Below are 17,075 nucleotides of genomic sequence, written 5' to 3'. Positions count from 1 at the left end.
GGCATTATTACATGGTTGATTAATGTGCAAATACAAGCATTACCTTTAACTTTTTTAAACCACAAACTATGACAGAAACAGCATTGAAACTTTACTTGCCATTAGAATTCACTCACTCATTCATCTCTGTGAAGTAGAAATGTAACTAGGCACAAAATTCACAGTAGAATGTTCATTAAAAATGTAAGTATTGCACGTCAACAAATTTGATTTGAAAGACAAAAATAAATTAGCAGCTGATGTCAGTATATAAATGAACACGAAGGGCATCAGATACTTAGTACAGAGCTATTACGAAATGAATCAGGTTTCATCAACAGATGAGATGTAATAATTTTTACGATGAGTACTCAGATGGAAAGTCCAGTTTAGACATGAATTCTCATGCTGGTTCAGGTTTGTTTATGCACTTTAGTGTTTCTTTATTTATCCCTTGTATTATGTTAATATTCTGGAAGTAATCGTTATGTTCTGGGTCAACTGATCTTAAATGAATTCAATACAATTAACCAAAAATCACAAACTAAAAAAATTAAAAATTAAAATCAGGTAAAAACAGTAAACCTTTAACATTCATATTTTTTACACATTACTAAAAAAGTAAACAGGAGATCATATGATTTTTAAAACTGTTTTTAACAACTGTTTTAAAAACATCTGTTTTTCACAAAATGTGAACATTATAAACAGCATTTAATTTTTTCCCCTAAATCTTAAAGTTTGATTTTGTGTGCGTGCGCTTTTCTGAAGCTCAAACAGTAGGGCATGGCATTAACAACAAAAATATTAAAAAAATCATATGCATGAACTATTTTGGGTCTGTGCACCTGCATTTAACCATGAAATTTGTGGGTCAAATGTCAGAATCATAATATAAATTTTGCTTGCACATTCTACAACACTTTTACTACAAGTACAAACATCCAAAGTAAACCAGTATTTTTTACAACTTCAACAAACAAACCAGGAACATAATGATTCTCCTTTTTGTAAACATTTATCACACTGTATTCTATTCCTTTCCTTTGTGCAAACATAGAGATGTTTTGCTTTTGGATGATCATTCAGAAGTTTAGTCCTTTTTCGAGACTAATGACTGGTTTCAGGAATGGAACAAACATTCACTAGCCTCTCAGCATACCTCGTATCTGAAGTACATGCACCACAACAAGACCCTTTTACCATAATGCTGGGAATTTGCCAAATAGGAGACAGACAGACAGACAATTGAGTGTGTTTGATGGACAGAAGTCGGCAAATTGATTTGATTGGCTATTTTGGACATTTATATGTCATAAGGTCATTATAAGTCATCATTTGATAATCGTATTTTTCTAGAACTCATCGAGTCAGTGATGAAGAAAGGATCGAAGAGTGAGTTTGTTTGCAGAAAACAATTCTATAGCCATCCACGTCGATCAGGCACTGACTGGCACAGACTTGCGCTGCTGGTGGTCAGGAAGTGCTTTCTTCTTCCTCTGCCTCATTCTTCACTGTAAGAATAAACAACATACAATTTTATTTACAGCCACCTCATAAACAAGGTCATTACTGCTTCAATGGGCTCCTCCAATTAACTAAACAACCATTATTTCCAGACATGTCCATCATAATTACACTCTCGCGCATGACATTGGCAGATAGATACTTTATTCTAACTGCATCTCTCTCTTTCTCTTTCTTGACCGGCTTTGGCTTCTTCCTAGCTCTGCTTTTGATTTCTGAGAGCACTGAAGGTCTGACCACTGTTGCGTGGAAGATGAAAGGTCAAAGGCTACTGACGAATATACATATAATATAATGAGCACTCTCATTCTTGAACAGTTCATCAAGGTTTTTAGTCGAGCCTTATGCTCTCTGTGGAAAACAAATCCAGCTTATTAGCCAAATATGTATCTCTTTTTACGCACAGTGTCTCTGTGGCTGCATGCAAATTTCACCCTTTATTTAAGGAGAAAATCACCGTTCCTCGTATTCCCCGAACTCTTCACTGTCTGTCTCAGAAAGCTTAGAATATACAATGGGCTCGTCGTTGACTTCAGCGGCATGGCTAATGCGAGACCTTTTGCGCTGCTTAATTCCGGAAGGATAAACAGGCTTGCACATGCAAAATTATTCAAACACAGATAATTAACCGGGGAAACAATCAGCTGCATGAATAATAATCCGCAGTGGTAGACATTATAACTTTTGAGCATGAGAATAAGATGGATGTGGGTACCTTGGGCATGAGCTTATCAAATAAAGCTCTGTAAATGTACCCTGAATGAAATGCGTCAATCATTTTAATGTGCGAGAGAAGCCCTGAGGAGAACAAATAAGCAATCACTACATCATGCAGGGCGAGCAAATGAACCTGCTGCACAATTAGGCAGGGTCACATTCAGCGAGGGCTGAGAGCACTCCATGTGCTAATGAGCTCTGTGCGTGTCAGCGAAAGAGGGGATGGAGGGAGAGAGAGAAATGGAGAGAGAGACAGTCGGCGCCTGAATAAAGAGCCTACAACCACAGCACTTACAGCCCTTCATTTCACACCATAGCTTTTGGTGCCATTTGACGTCAGAGTTCGGTTCATTTTCTTATAAACAGCAACCGAGTTCTCTTCAAAAGATGGTCTGGGGTGCAATTTATTTGAACTCAGGTGTGGTTCACAGTGGGTAGGAACTAGCGCTGTCAAACGATTAATCGCGATTAATCGCATCCAAAAATAAACGTTTTGGTTTACATAATATATGTGTGTGTACTGTGTATATTTATTATGTGTATATAAATACACACACATAAAGCATATATTTAGAAAATATTTACATGTATTTACATATTCATATAATTTGTATTATATATATATATATAATATATGAACATAACATATTTTTCTGAAATGTATACATGCATGTGTGTGTATTTATACTGTATATACTGTACATAATACATTTACACAGTACACACACATATATTATGAAAACTAAAACTTTTATTTTGGATGTGATTAATCGTTTGACAGTACTAGTAGGAACATAATCCGTACGCAAGTAACGGAAGTGAACTACTATTGCAAGTGCTGTTTCAGGTGTTGAAAGATTTGGTGCTGAATTCAAAGTGACAAAAACGTGAATAAAAATGGTAGAAAAGTTACGGTTGATGACGGCAGCATACTGGGGTTTGGAATCAAAGGCCTAACATATGTTTCAGATTTGACACGAATGTTCATCGAATACGTACAGCTGACCTCACAGTTTTTCAGCATGCACAAAGAGTCAGACGACATGAATAAAAAGCCTTCAACCACAGTACTTATGGTGGAATAGATAGGGCTTCATTAAGGACAATTTCACACCACAGCGTTCACCACATATTAGAAATTGGAACAATATTATATATAAACAAATATATCTACTGCATGTGCATTTATGTTCGTGTAATACATTTTTGGACATATGTGTCATGTACAGTGGAGAAAAGAAGTATTTAGTCAGCCACCAATTGTGCAAGTTCTCCCACTTAAAAAGATGAGAGAGGCCTGTAATTTTCATCATAGGTATACCTCAACTATGAGAGACAAAATGAGGAAAAAAAATCCAGAAAATCACATTGTAGGATTTTTAAAGAATTTATTTGCAAATTATGGTGGAAAATAAGTATTTGGTCAATAACAAAATTTAATCTCAATACTTTGTTATATACCCTTTGTTGGCAATGACAGAGGTCAAACGTTTTCTGTAAGTCTTCACAAGGTTTCACACACTGTTGCTGGTATTTTGGCCCATTCCTCCATGCAGATCTCCTCTAGAGCAGTAATGTTTTGGGGCTGTCGCTGGGCAACACGGATTTTCAACTCCCTCCAAAGATTTTCTATGGGGTTGAGATCTGGAGACTGGCTAGACCACTCCAGGACCTTGAAATGCTTCTTACGAAGCCACTCATTCGTTGCCCGGGCGGTGTGTTTGGATCATTGTCATGCTGAAAGACCCAGCCACGTTTCATCTTCAATGCCCTTGCTGATGGAAGGAAGTTTTCACTCAAAATCTCACGATACATGGCCCCATTCATTCTTTCGTTTACACGGATCAGTCGTCCTGGTCCCTTTGCAGAAAAACAGCCCCAAAGCATGATGTTTCCACCCCCATGCTTCACAGTAGGTATGGTGTTCTTTGGATGCAACTCAGCATTCCTTCTCCTCCAAACACGACAAGTTGAGGTTTTACCAAAAAGTTCTATTTTGGTTTCATCTGACCATATGACATTCTCACAATCCTCTTCTGGATCATCCAAATGCTCTCTAGAAAACTTCAGACGGACCTGGACATGTACTGGCGTAAGCAGGGGGACACGTCTGGCACTGCAGGATTTGAGTCCCTGGCGGCGCAGTGTGTTACTGATGGTAGCCTTTGTTACTTTGGTCCCAGCTCTCTGCAGGTCATTCACTAGATCCCCCTGTGTGGTTCTGGGATCACGGTTTCTGGTATTTTGGCCCATTCCTCCATGCAGATCTCCTCTAGAGCAGTAATGTTTTGGGGCTGTCGCTGGGCAACATGGATTTTCAACTCCCTCCAAAGATTTTCTATGGGGTTGAGATCTGGAGACTGGCTAGGCCACTCCAGGGCCTTGAAATGCTTCTTACGAAGCCACTCCTTCGTTGCCCGGGCGGTGTGTTTTGGATCATTGTCATGCTGAAAGACCCAGCCATGTTTCATCTTCAATGCCCTTGCTGATGGAAGGAGGTTTTCACTCAAAATCTCATGATACATGGCCCCATTCATTCTTTCGTTTACACGGATCAGTCGTTCTGGTCCCTTTGCAGAAAAACAGCCCCAAAGCATGATGTTTCCACCCCCATGCTTCACAGTAGGTATGGTGTTCTTTGGATGCAACTCAGCATTCTTTCTCCTCCAAACACGACAAGTTGAGTTTTTACTAAAAAGTTCTATTTTGGTTTCATCTGACCATATGACATTCTCCCAATTCTCTTCTGGATCATCCAAATGCTCTCTAGCAAACTTCAGACGGGCCTGGACATGTACTGGCTTAAGCAGGGGGACACGTCTGTCACTGCAGGATTTGAGTCCCTGGCGGCGCAGTGTGTTACTGATGGTAGCCTTTGTTACTTTGGTCCCAGCTCTCTGCAGGTCATTCACTAGGTCTCCCCGTGTGGTTCTGGGATTTTTGCTCACAGTTCTTGTGATCATTTTGACCCCACGGGGTGAGATCTTGCGTGGAGCCCCAGATCGAGGGAGATTATCAGTGGTCTTGTATGTCTTCCATTTTCTAATAATTGCTCCCACAGTTGATTTCTTCACACCAAGCTGCTTACCTATTGTAGATTCAGTCTTCCCAGCCTGGTGCAGGTCTACACTTTTGTTTCTGGTGTCCTTTGACAGCTCTTTGGTCTTGGCCATGGTGGAGTTTGGAGTGTGACTGTTTGAGGTTGTGGACAGGTGTCTTTTATACTGATAACAAGTTCAAACAGATGCCATTAATACAGGCAACGAGTGGAGGACAGAGGAGCCTCTTAAAGAAGAAGTTACAGGTCTGTGAGAGCCAGAAATCTTGCTTGTTTGTAGGTGACCAAATACTTATTTTACCGAGGAATTTACCAATTAATTCTTTAAAAATCCTACAATGTGATTTTCTGGATTTTCTTTTCTCATTTTGTCTCTCATAGTTGAGGTATACCTATGATGAAAATTACAGGCCTCTCTCATCTTTTTAAGTGGGAGAACTTGCACAATTGGTGGCTGACTAAATACTTTTTTGCCCCACTGTACATGTATATCCATCCTAAAACCCATCAATTCATGTTGATATTATAGAAGTAAATATAAAAGATAGACATGCATTTAGGAAATGTATTACAAAATAATAGAGTGCATACCTAAATAACACACTGGAGTTTGGAATCAAAGGTACAATGTGAAAAAAGACTAGTGGTGATGTCAGGTTTGGACAGGTTTACACAGGTGTAAAGTGGCCACATTTGTTGCAATTGAGACAAACTGGTAAAATATTTCTTTCATTGCAGGGCAGCTTTTGACCACTTCAGTTTTGACACAAGCACTTAGCGTATACAAACACAGCTGAACACACAGCCTTTTTAAAGTACTCTCCATATAATAGCATGTGCGATGACCATCGGACAACACATGGGAACTGAAAAGTTTGTCCAGTGTCTGCACCACTTCTCTCCAGAAGTTACAAAAATGCCTTTTACTCTTTTAAACCAGAGCTGCAAGTACTTTCACACAAACGCTTGTCAATGTGGGACTGTTGTTGTTGTGTATCCAGTAGTTCAGTTTGTGGATCTGTGTGAACAGGAATCATTTTAGACAATGCTGTCATCTGTATGTGAAACTTTTCAAAAACGCAAAAGAAAAACGTTTTCGTTTTTAGTACATTTGTTGTCATGCAAACGTACCGTCAAATTGAGCTTTTTTTCATTTCTAGCATGCAAAGTACCATTTTTATTTTTGCATGTCAATGAGCATATGAGGCGACTGAACCCCAGTAAAAGCTGTCAGTTATGACCAAACTATTACACAGCCTGACATTAAAAAAAATTGTCGCACAGTCTACATAGGCTTTTAACCAAGGTCACATTGTACAATGTGACAAGCAACAATCATAAGAGACAAAAAACACATCATAAGTGTGAAATCAGCCTAAAAGTCACACTGATATTAAGATAAAGAGTGCGAGATGACGTACAGAAGATGCATATGACGCCGGATGAGCTGTGGGCAAGAGGCTGACAGACAGCCGGTAATAAGGGCAGTTAGCAGCAGACAAACACTCAGGTACGCCAGCCTCACCACGAGCCAACCGAACAGGCCCCATGGCGCAGGCTTTCAAAGCAAAGTCAAAGTTATTAAGTATTCAATCATATAAAAGGGAGAGGAAGGCGTGAAAGGTTGCGGACCAAAGCACTTTTGCTCCAGTGCATTAAGAGGCTATGCAGCCGCTCCAAGTCTGCGTGAAAAGAAATAGATTGCCTCCCCAGAAGATGGCAGCTTCCCTGTAACCCCCTCCTTTTTTTCTCTTTAATAACTGCAATCTGCTGTGAAAATCTAATCCCAAGTACCATTTACGCTGCACCCAGATAACTTCTGCTTGGAAAAGCATACAATATGAATATTTCATTCCCTGATATCCAAATAAATATGGCAGGCTTTCTATCAATCAGGGGACGTCGCAAGAAGTCAACTGGAAAGTGGAAATTGCTAATGAATAGCAAGGTTTGGGGGGAAAGCATGTCTTGTAAAAGCATCTCTGTTTTATTTCTCTTCTAAAATCTATACATTAGTTAAAAAAAAAAACCATTAAATGCGACCATATATGCCCTCCTCCGCAGTGGTATAAACACGACCATTGCTTTCTGATGGAACGACTGAGGCTATTATAAGTTATTTATCACAACAAATCAAGCAGTCAAACTGTTCTGTATTTACTAACAGCTGAATCTACTCATCCAAAGGATCAAGCCCCTTCTTCTTGGAAGAGTCCATCCATATACATGCTGCCTCGAATCGGGCTGTATGTCAGGTCTCAGCAGATTTGTCTAGTAATGACACTTAATGAAAGCTGGGAATTCATGCATGCAGAAGAAGCCCTGCCTGTCATAAATAAACCACAAGCCTACAAGCCATTTCCTCTCCTATCTATTTATTTGTATTTACTCTGTCCTGAAGGTACTTGGGGTGTCCTAGAAGAACATTAGCTGAGCTTTACTTTGGTATCAGTACTCAGCAAATGGGCATTGTGGATGTTGTTTGTCCTTTCTACTGGTTTCACATCTACCAACAAAAAAAGATGGCAGCTTCCCTGTAACCCCCTCCTTTTTTTCTCTTTAATAACTGCAATCTGCTGTGAAAATCTAATCCCAAGTACCATTTACGCTGCACCCAGATAACTTCTGCTTGGAAAAGCATACAATATGAATATTTCATTCCCTGATATCCAAATAAATATGGCAGGCTTTCTATCAATCAGGGGACGTCGCAAGAAGTCAACTGGAAAGTGGAAATTGCTAATGAATAGCAAGGTTTGGGGGGAAAGCATGTCTTGTAAAAGCATCTCTGTTTTATTTCTCTTCTAAAATCTATACATTAGTTAAAAAAAAAACAACCATTAAATGCGACCATATATGCCCTCCTCCGCAGTGGTATAAACACGACCATCGCTTTCTGATGGAACGACTGAGGCTATTATAAGTTATTTATCACAACAAATCAAGCAGTCAAACTGTTCTGTATTTACTAACAGCTGAATCTACTCATCCAAAGGATCAAGCCCCTTCTTCTTGGAAGAGTCCATCCATATACATGCTGCCTCGAATCGGGCTGTATGTCAGGTCTCAGCAGATTTGTCTAGTAATGACACTTAATGAAAGCTGGGAATTCATGCATGCAGAAGAAGCCCTGCCTGTCATAAATAAACCACAAGCCTACAAGCCATTTCCTCTCCTATCTATTTATTTGTATTTACTCTGTCCTGAAGGTACTTGGGGTGTCCTAGAAGAACATTAGCTGAGCTTTACTTTGGTATCAGTACTCAGCAAATGGGCATTGTGGATGTTGTTTGTCCTTTCTACTGGTTTCACATCTACCAACAAAAATTTACACGCGCACTTAAAGAAATAGTTCACCCAAAAATGATCATTATTATTATTATTATTAATTATCTTTATTTGCTTACCCTCACGTTTTTACAAACCTGTACAACTTTTTTTCAGTGAAACACCATTGTTAATTTCGTTGACAAATAATTTTCACCGACGACAACAAGAGGATAACGAACTAAAACTCTTTTTGAATGACAAAAACTATGACGCAAATCTATTGACCTTTTCGTCAACGAATAAAAACGAGACGAAAATGTTAGGGAGGGACGATTTGGGAAGAGATTCATTCAGAACGAATCTGCTGCGTGGTTCGGAGGTTAGATGCGTACATAAGAACCGGCGGGACATAAGCTAACATACACTTGCTGCACGTCGCATAAAACTTAAAAAAATGTCAATATGTGGGAGTAAGAGAAGAGCAGACATATGGATAAATCTGACGACGCAAGAGAGAACTCAATTCGGTCCGGTTTTCTGAGAGCAGACACTGAAGCACACACACACAGAAAGCGCCTCTCACAGTGCGCGAGTACTCTTTCGCATGAACGGATTGCACACAAAATTGTGTCGAATTGTCCGTTTTGACGAGTATTCACATAAACACAGTTGATTACGTCTTAAGTGAACGTAAACAGTAGGGAGAACGTGTATCAGTACATTGCATCAATTGCAGCTGTGCATTCGGTTTTAAAGGGACAGCAGCCTAATTTAGTTGCTTTTGCCCGAGTCATTGATGTTAATCAAGCAACAAAAGAAAGACAGAAAATCACGCACTGCTCTTGACTGAAAAACTTTAGTAGCCCTAAAGATTAATCTAAATTGATTTATAGAAATAAATATGTCTGCTTGAAAGAATGAAGAATATGGTAAACAAGTTGCTATAAAGCCTGTATAACCATTGGTATTTCATTAAAAATAAGACCATGTTCTTGTTCTTTATGAGAAGTGGTTTTATTTAATTTGAACATAAAGGCATGTTGTGTGCCAACGCAGTTAAACCGGTGTCTATCATGATAAAAATGTAATATCAAACCTATATAATGAGATTGGAAATTTTAGAGAAATTATTAATTAATGCACTGTAACTAAACCCATTAGATTTTAGCCGACTACATTTACTGCAGATTTAGTCGACTAAAATCTTATGATATTTAGTCGACTAAAACTAAAAACAATTCAGATGACTAAAATATGACTAAAACTAAATGCCATTTTATTCAAAAGACTATGACTAAAAGTAAATCAAAATTTGCTGTCAAAATTAACACTGTGAAACACAAAACGTGTTTTTTTTTCTTTTTTAAAGAAAATTCAGGCCCCTTCTTTCAATATAATCAAAGGGAATGAATATGTCAAACAAACACCATAATAAAACCAGTAAAAGTGGCTCATGAGTCAATGATGTATGAGAGTGTTCACAATGAAAAAAAGAAAGAAACTCTTAACAATCTGGTTTCAAACACATATGCCAAGCTCTTAGAAATCAGAGATGTATAAAGTTAAGCAACGCATTTTTGTTAATTGTAATAATGCTGAAATAAAAGAACATATTAATATATTGGATAAAAATGACCTGATATAAAATAAGTTAAAAAAAAGCTAAATAGAAATATAAAAACCAAATACTAAAAATGAAGAAAACACAAAACAAAATTACTCAAACTAAAATTAAAATGAAAACAAAATATTATCTGAATTAATGTCATGTGGTGTGTGGCAAATATATTTGCATGTTAGCTGGGCCACATGTTTTTGAATAGGTATAATTTCAAATATTAATATTAGCAGTAAAGCACCTTTGTTAAAACATACTGTATGATAATACATTCCAAGTCTTCAGTAGACATTTTAACTTTGAGGAACAGTCCGAAATTTAAGCCATTTCTTTTACCATCATCATGTCCATGTCCACCAAAGATGTCCAATGGACTACAAAAGTTGTATGTACTTGGTGCCATTTCAAACTACTGATCCAGCTGGGTTCTCAAGTCTCTCATGACCAAATGTCACAGACATCAAACCTGACAAAGAACATTTAACGGCACCATATTTGGTGAGAGCTACAGCAATAAATCATAAAAATTCACTGTTTGTGTTCCAAGAAAGAAATAAACTCATAGAGGTTTGGTAAACTAAATGATGACAGAATTTTTCAATTTTGGGTGAACCGTTTCTTCAAAAATGCACTATTAGTCAAGACTTTCTGTGGTAACAATACCAGACCCTTCACTGGCTCTTTGACTTTTCTTTGAATAAAACTTCTGAAGTACTAACTCTGTAAAGTCAGGCCTGAGCAGATCTCTGACTCTGCTGCTCCTTCATCAGTAATGGAATAAGGTGGCATGTGGAGCAGGTCCTGGACCTTGAGAACAAACAGGGAGGAGAATGGGTTCACCCCTGCAGGACGGGCTCATCAGGACAGTCAACAACACCCCAATGATTGGGTTCAGACCGGCAGCTCCAGCCCTCGGCCACTACTATGCCAAAAGTTCTCCAATCATCTCTAGACTTCTCCTTTCCAATTTCACAAGTGTGAATCAGATCAGACCACATTACAGAGGATAAGCCTGTACCTACAGAGCAGGATCATTCCGCGGCGAGAGGACATGCGCTCCAGAATGAGATGGCTAATGGTGACACGGTTATAGGACACCTTTTCTCTGCATCTGATAGAAATACCAACCTAATCACAACAAAGATGGCCTCGCTGATGTTATGCATGAGTACGGGATAACAGAGAATAGAGGAAGAGAGAAAGAATAATAAGACAGGGAGAGGTGTAATAGGAAATGGCCAGCACGGGTCATTCAGGAATTATAAGAGGAGAAGAAGAAAGATCAAACTGGACAGGTGATTTGAGGCAAAACCTGCATATAAGACCGGTTTATACTGAAGATTAGAGGTATGGCCTGTTTGCCACAGAGGTCAATGTTAATATTCACTCAATGACGATTGTAACTTGTGAGTTGAGTTGATTGTTACAAATAAGATAAGAATCTTATCAAAATATATGACCAAGAATACACAAATAAAGAGAAATACACATTCTACAGGGTATAATTGATCATTCTCTCAATCGGCAAGGATTTGGAACAGTATTTTGTTATAAGTATAACTATTAAGCATGCAGATCACTGGAGGGCTACATGGATTATTTGTACTTTCATATTCATCAGACAAAACACACAGCGGGACCATGTAAAATTAATGTAACTTTTAAAATGCAACGTTAAACATTAAAATGCAAAAAATGTGACTAAAATGGTGACCAATTACAGGATCAAAGGCAATCTAATATCTTATATATATATATATATATATATATATACAATTTAAAGCCAACATGAAATCAAAATGGATTTTCTTAACGCATGTTACTGGACTTATTGCGAGCAAATTGAGCCGAGAATCTATTTTATATATATTTGGGGTAATATTTTTGAATGCTTTTAAAGTCTCTTGTGCTCTTCAAGGCTGCATTCATTTGATCAAAAAACTCAAATAGTAAAAATAGTAATATTGTGAAAAATGATTACAATATAAAATTTAATATATTTTAAAACGTCATTTGTCCGGGCTGAATTTTCAGCCTCATCACTCCAGTCTTCAGTGTCACATGATTTTCCTTCAGAAATCATTCTAATATATTAATATAATATAGTTAGCTGCTCAATAAACATTTCTGATCATCATCACTGTCGAAAACAGTGCTGCTAAATAGTTTTGTGGAAAACACGATACGTTTTTTTTTTTACGTACGCTTTGATGAATTAAAAGAACGGCATTTATTTGGAAACCTTTTGGAACATTAACAACTGTCGCTTTTGATCATTGTTTAATGTGCCCCTAATTTCTTAAAAACATAAATAAATAATTGAATACAAATTTAAACTAAATAAATCAATTGTACTGCCTCCAAACTTTTGAATGGTAGTGTATTATTGATTGGTTGATTGTTTACTTTTTAAAATCTTTAATCAGAATGTTATAACTTGCTCTTCCCATGATGTGACTAACTCAGTGTCTATGCAAGTCTGCAGTTAAGCCAGTCGCATTCAGATCTGCCTCCATTTCTGTATGCAATGACCAGCTTTCACAGTCCAGTCAGTAACTGATTAAGTGCCGCAGAACATTTTTTTCTTACTCAATAGTCGTTTCACTCTGAAATATGTCACAATACGGTAGTAAGACTTCGGTTTCATGTTGACTTCAACTTAAAAATTGATACTGATAAAACCATCTGGAGTGTGTTAGAGGCTTTGCGCTGGAGTGTGTGTTACCTTCATTCGCTCTGCTTCCATTCTCTCTCTATCCAGCTCTGCTTTCAGCCTCCTGATTTCCCCCTATAAACCCTTCACATTCTCCTGAAGGTGACTGCATGAAGACAGGACAAACATTACAGCCTAAACCCATTTCACATAAGTGTACCCTCTCACCGTATCTTTGCACGCACATTCCCTGCTACTTGGACCTAAAATCCATGTTTGTACACACTCCAGCTGAGAGGAGCGGAAACAGCTTTGGACAGGGTGAGCGGGGCTTACTCTCTCTCAGCTGTCAGGTGGATGATCTTCCTGCTCTGGTCTTTGATCTTGAGTGCCAGTTTCTCATTAGTGTGCCTGGAGTGGAGCAGGGGCAGAGATAATGGGCTGCAGTGAGGAAGCTGCGAGTTGCTGTCACAATGAACCATGATGCTGAATGATAATGATACAGCCATTATAACACTGCCTCTCTCTGGATGCAAGAGTTCTGATGCACCATTAGACTTTGTAAATCTATATACTGGTTCCAGCAGGAACTATGCAGTGCAACATGGGATACGATCTGCGACATATAATGCAGTAAAAACTCACATTTTATGTTACGTAAGGGAAAACACTCAGCCAGACGGTCATTATTGCAAAAAAAAAAAACTTTTTCATTCATAAATTGCTTGTAAATCTCATAACAAACTACAAAAAATTGAATGAAAAACATTACAAAGGTACTCCTATAATATTAACTTTATTCAAATTTATTCAATATTTCAAAATCATTTTTTAAAGTGTATGAAGGTGTTTATTTGGCAATGATGACTGACTGTTAATTACATAGCTACTTATAAAATACAAAATATAAACACATAAATAGACATGAAGTTCTGATTTGAGTTGAAATTTTTATTTTGTTATGATAGAAGAGATGGAGTGATACAAAACACATTAAACTAGCAAAGCTACACTATAACAAATATTTTTTGAACGATTTTTGGAGTATGCTTTACAAAACAAACAAACAAACAAAAATACGAAATTCTTTCTACTTTCAATTTATTTCAACGTGTTACTTGCCATTTCTTTGTCTTTTTTTTGTGTGTGAAACTTACTAGCAATTTCTAAACAAAAATATTCAAAGTAAATAATATTTGTCAGTATATAGAATAAATCAGTTGCCTGGGACCAGTGTTATTTTAGTATTATTTATATACTATTATAGAGTTTATTAATATTTTGAATTCAGGTTTATTTGATACTTTATATGTTTAGTTTTCATTTGAATTATAGTGACGTTTTAATCATTTTATGCGATTTTGTGAATATTTCTATCAAGCTTTATTTTTATTTTCAATTTTAGTACTTCAACATAAACATTTATTTCCGTTAGTTGCCAAGGCAACATTACTAATTTTTTTTAATGTAAATCATTTTTTCATCTAATAGTTAACATATTTAATATTTAACAATTATAACATATTTTATTTAAGATTTATTTCAATTACCAAAAAAATGATTTTTAATAGTTTTAGTTTTAAGAATAACGGTATTGCCTGTCATGATCAATTATACAATATAGTTGTCATTATACAAAAAACATTTGTCTGCAGAATGCAGTAATCGTCCAACCAGAATCAAGTATTCCAGCAGCTGTGTTTTAAGCTTTTTACCCTTACAAAAAAGTACTGTGGCAATGTCATTTCATGGTACTGAATGTAATTTCATGCTACTGAATGATTACTTCTCAATAAGATCATTGTGGTTGAATGCAGAAGACAAGATTCTTACTTTTGCTCCTTCACCCACTGGTTCACATTGTCACGACTAGCTCGCTTTCCCTGTGAAGTCGAGAGCTGTCACTCCGTGTGTCTCCTAAACACTGCCGCAGAACATCGGCCTCACACACAGCTGTGCTGTACTTCTGATTGACAGCGTCCATCTGTGAGAGCAAAGCCTCAACCTGCACTGGAAGAGACAAATGAACACAGAAACACAGCAGAATAATAGAAATGAGGTTGGGATACTGTGGCTGACCTGAGCTACTTAAGCAGTGTAGTTGTCTCTGAGAGAGACCATCTCCATCTTCAGCATGAGCACTTCCTCGTCTCTGGCCTGCAGGGCCGTCATCTGCTGCTGTGAGTGTGTCAGCTGGGTGTGCAGCTCCGCCAGTCGCCCCTCACACGCCCGGGCCTGAAGAGACAGAAATTAGTCCTAATTAAAGGCCAAGCGTGTAATTTTGATGTTAAAATCTCAAATAATGCCTAATGTGCAGATATACTATAACTACACAATAGCTTTTATTATGTTCACTTCCTAGTTAATTGACCTGATTTTGGGACTACCTGTAATAAGCTTTTTACCTTTGAATTGACTGGTTTGTCTGAAGAAACTATTAAGCATTGATAAATTAAATTGATAAAATGTGACAGTAAAGACATTTATAATGTATGTAATAAAAAAAAAAATCTAAGAATCCTAAATATATGCATCATGTTTTCCACAAAAATATTAAGCAGCACAACCATTTTCAATATGATAATAAAATGTTTCTTGAGCAGCAAATTAGTAATTAGAATGATTTCTGAAGGACCATGTGACACTGAAGACTGGAGTATTGATGTTGAAAATTCAGCTTTGACATCACAGGTATTATTAAAATTACATTTTAAAATATATTCAAATAAACAGATATTTTCAATTTTAATGATTTTTTTTGTATTTTCGAGTGTAAACATCCTACTGACCCCAAACTTTTGTGTGTATCAGTGTTAAGTATTACTTGTCACGGCGCGGTCAGGAAAGACACACCGTGTGAGCAAGGGTTTTGGGTCCAAGTGCAGGTTTATTTTACTGCCAGGGAAAACAAAGGAAAAAACTGATATACTATTATAGTTTTTGTTAATATTTTGAATGAGATTTTATTTTGATATTTTCCATTTTAATTTTAATTTTAGTAAACATTTTAGTAATTTTGCTGTGTTTTTGTCATTTTAATGAGTTTTCGTTTTTAAAAGTATGTCTATATAGTTATTTATCATGTTTTAGTTTTTAGTATATTTAGTTGTGGTATAGTTCTGGGATAGTTCGACCAAAAATGAACATTCAGAAACGGTCAAAGCTCTCGGATTACATCAAAAATATCTTATTTTCTGTTCGAAGATGAGCGAAGTTTCTTATGAGTTTGGAATGACATGAGGGTGAATAATTAATGACAGCATTCTCATTTTTGGGTGAACTACCCCTTTAAGCTCAATGAAATCTTAAAGTAAACTAAATGGAAATGAGAAATGTTACAAGCTGAGATAAAATTCTATATACAGTATATACATACATACATATAATATGCTAATAATATTCCTCTGCAAAGGACGCAAAATAGAAGTGCTAACTTAATCTTTACCTGCATTAAAATCTCTATCCCAGAACAAATCACTATTACACTCTTATGATTTTATGACGCAATTTGGGCTCATATGAGATTTCAGGTTTTCAGCATAGGAGAATTCAGCTTAAATTAAAAGGCAGACTAGTTTCATGGCTAGTAACGCTGTGAGTGAGTAAGATGGTGGAGCGCAGTGACCTTTACCCAGAGCGCACACTGTAGAGGAGAGCCAATAAAAGTGATGAAGAAAAGGAGAAAGACAATTAAAATGCTGCGTGCGTGTGTGTGTGTGTGTGAGCGGGTTATGAGGTAGTCTCAGACACCTGTGCAGCTTTATATCCAACTCTAATCCCTCTGTGATCCCACACACACACTCAAATGAGATTCTCGACTCATCAGTTTCTTCAATTCACACCTGATTTATAGACGGGGGCTGGAGTATATTTGCACACACGCTCGCTGTAATCATAGCACCTCGCACACACCATATGAATACACAACCTTATACAACCATAATTATGTGCCAGGCAGACAAACACACACACACACACACTCACATAGAAATGATAGCCGCCTTTATTCTCGCGTCTGTCTCCACCCGCTTCCCCACATGCCGCGTTCCACACGACTGGCGAGAATCATTACTGGCCTTCCTCTGATATGGCTGCAGCACCAACAGCAATTATTTTTAAAAGCCAGAGCTGAAAACAGACAACCGATGCACAACACACGCACATAATCATTATTTCTGCAGTCTGTCCACAGTGTATGCGTGAGTGTGTGTATGTATACATTAGGCCCTGGACAGTGGAGACACTTTATTTTT

At 37.3% G+C, this 17,075-nt stretch overlaps 1 long non-coding RNA gene across 1 annotated transcript in view; it reads right to left on the bottom strand.

Moving 5' to 3' along the window:
* Positions 1–734: 734 nt before the first annotated feature.
* LOC107565370 (uncharacterized) overlaps positions 735–17,075 on the bottom strand; it is a 19,156-nt gene continuing 2,815 nt past the window's right edge. The window contains exons 4-9 of the long non-coding RNA XR_001606371.1: positions 16,807–16,950; positions 14,902–15,057; positions 14,656–14,827; positions 13,159–13,233; positions 12,895–12,988; positions 735–1,493 (exon numbers count right to left, since the gene is read on the bottom strand). This is a non-coding gene — a long non-coding RNA (uncharacterized lncRNA). The remainder of the gene's footprint in view (positions 1,494–12,894; positions 12,989–13,158; positions 13,234–14,655; positions 14,828–14,901; positions 15,058–16,806; positions 16,951–17,075) is intronic.

The sequence above is a fragment of the Sinocyclocheilus grahami genome, unplaced genomic scaffold (genome assembly GCF_001515645.1).
Source record: "Sinocyclocheilus grahami isolate Dianchi unplaced genomic scaffold, SAMN03320097.WGS_v1.1 scaffold997.1, whole genome shotgun sequence".
Lineage (NCBI taxonomy): Eukaryota > Metazoa > Chordata > Actinopteri > Cypriniformes > Cyprinidae > Sinocyclocheilus > Sinocyclocheilus grahami.
Note: the sequence above shows the minus strand (reverse complement) of the source record. Positions and strands in the feature narration are given on the sequence as shown.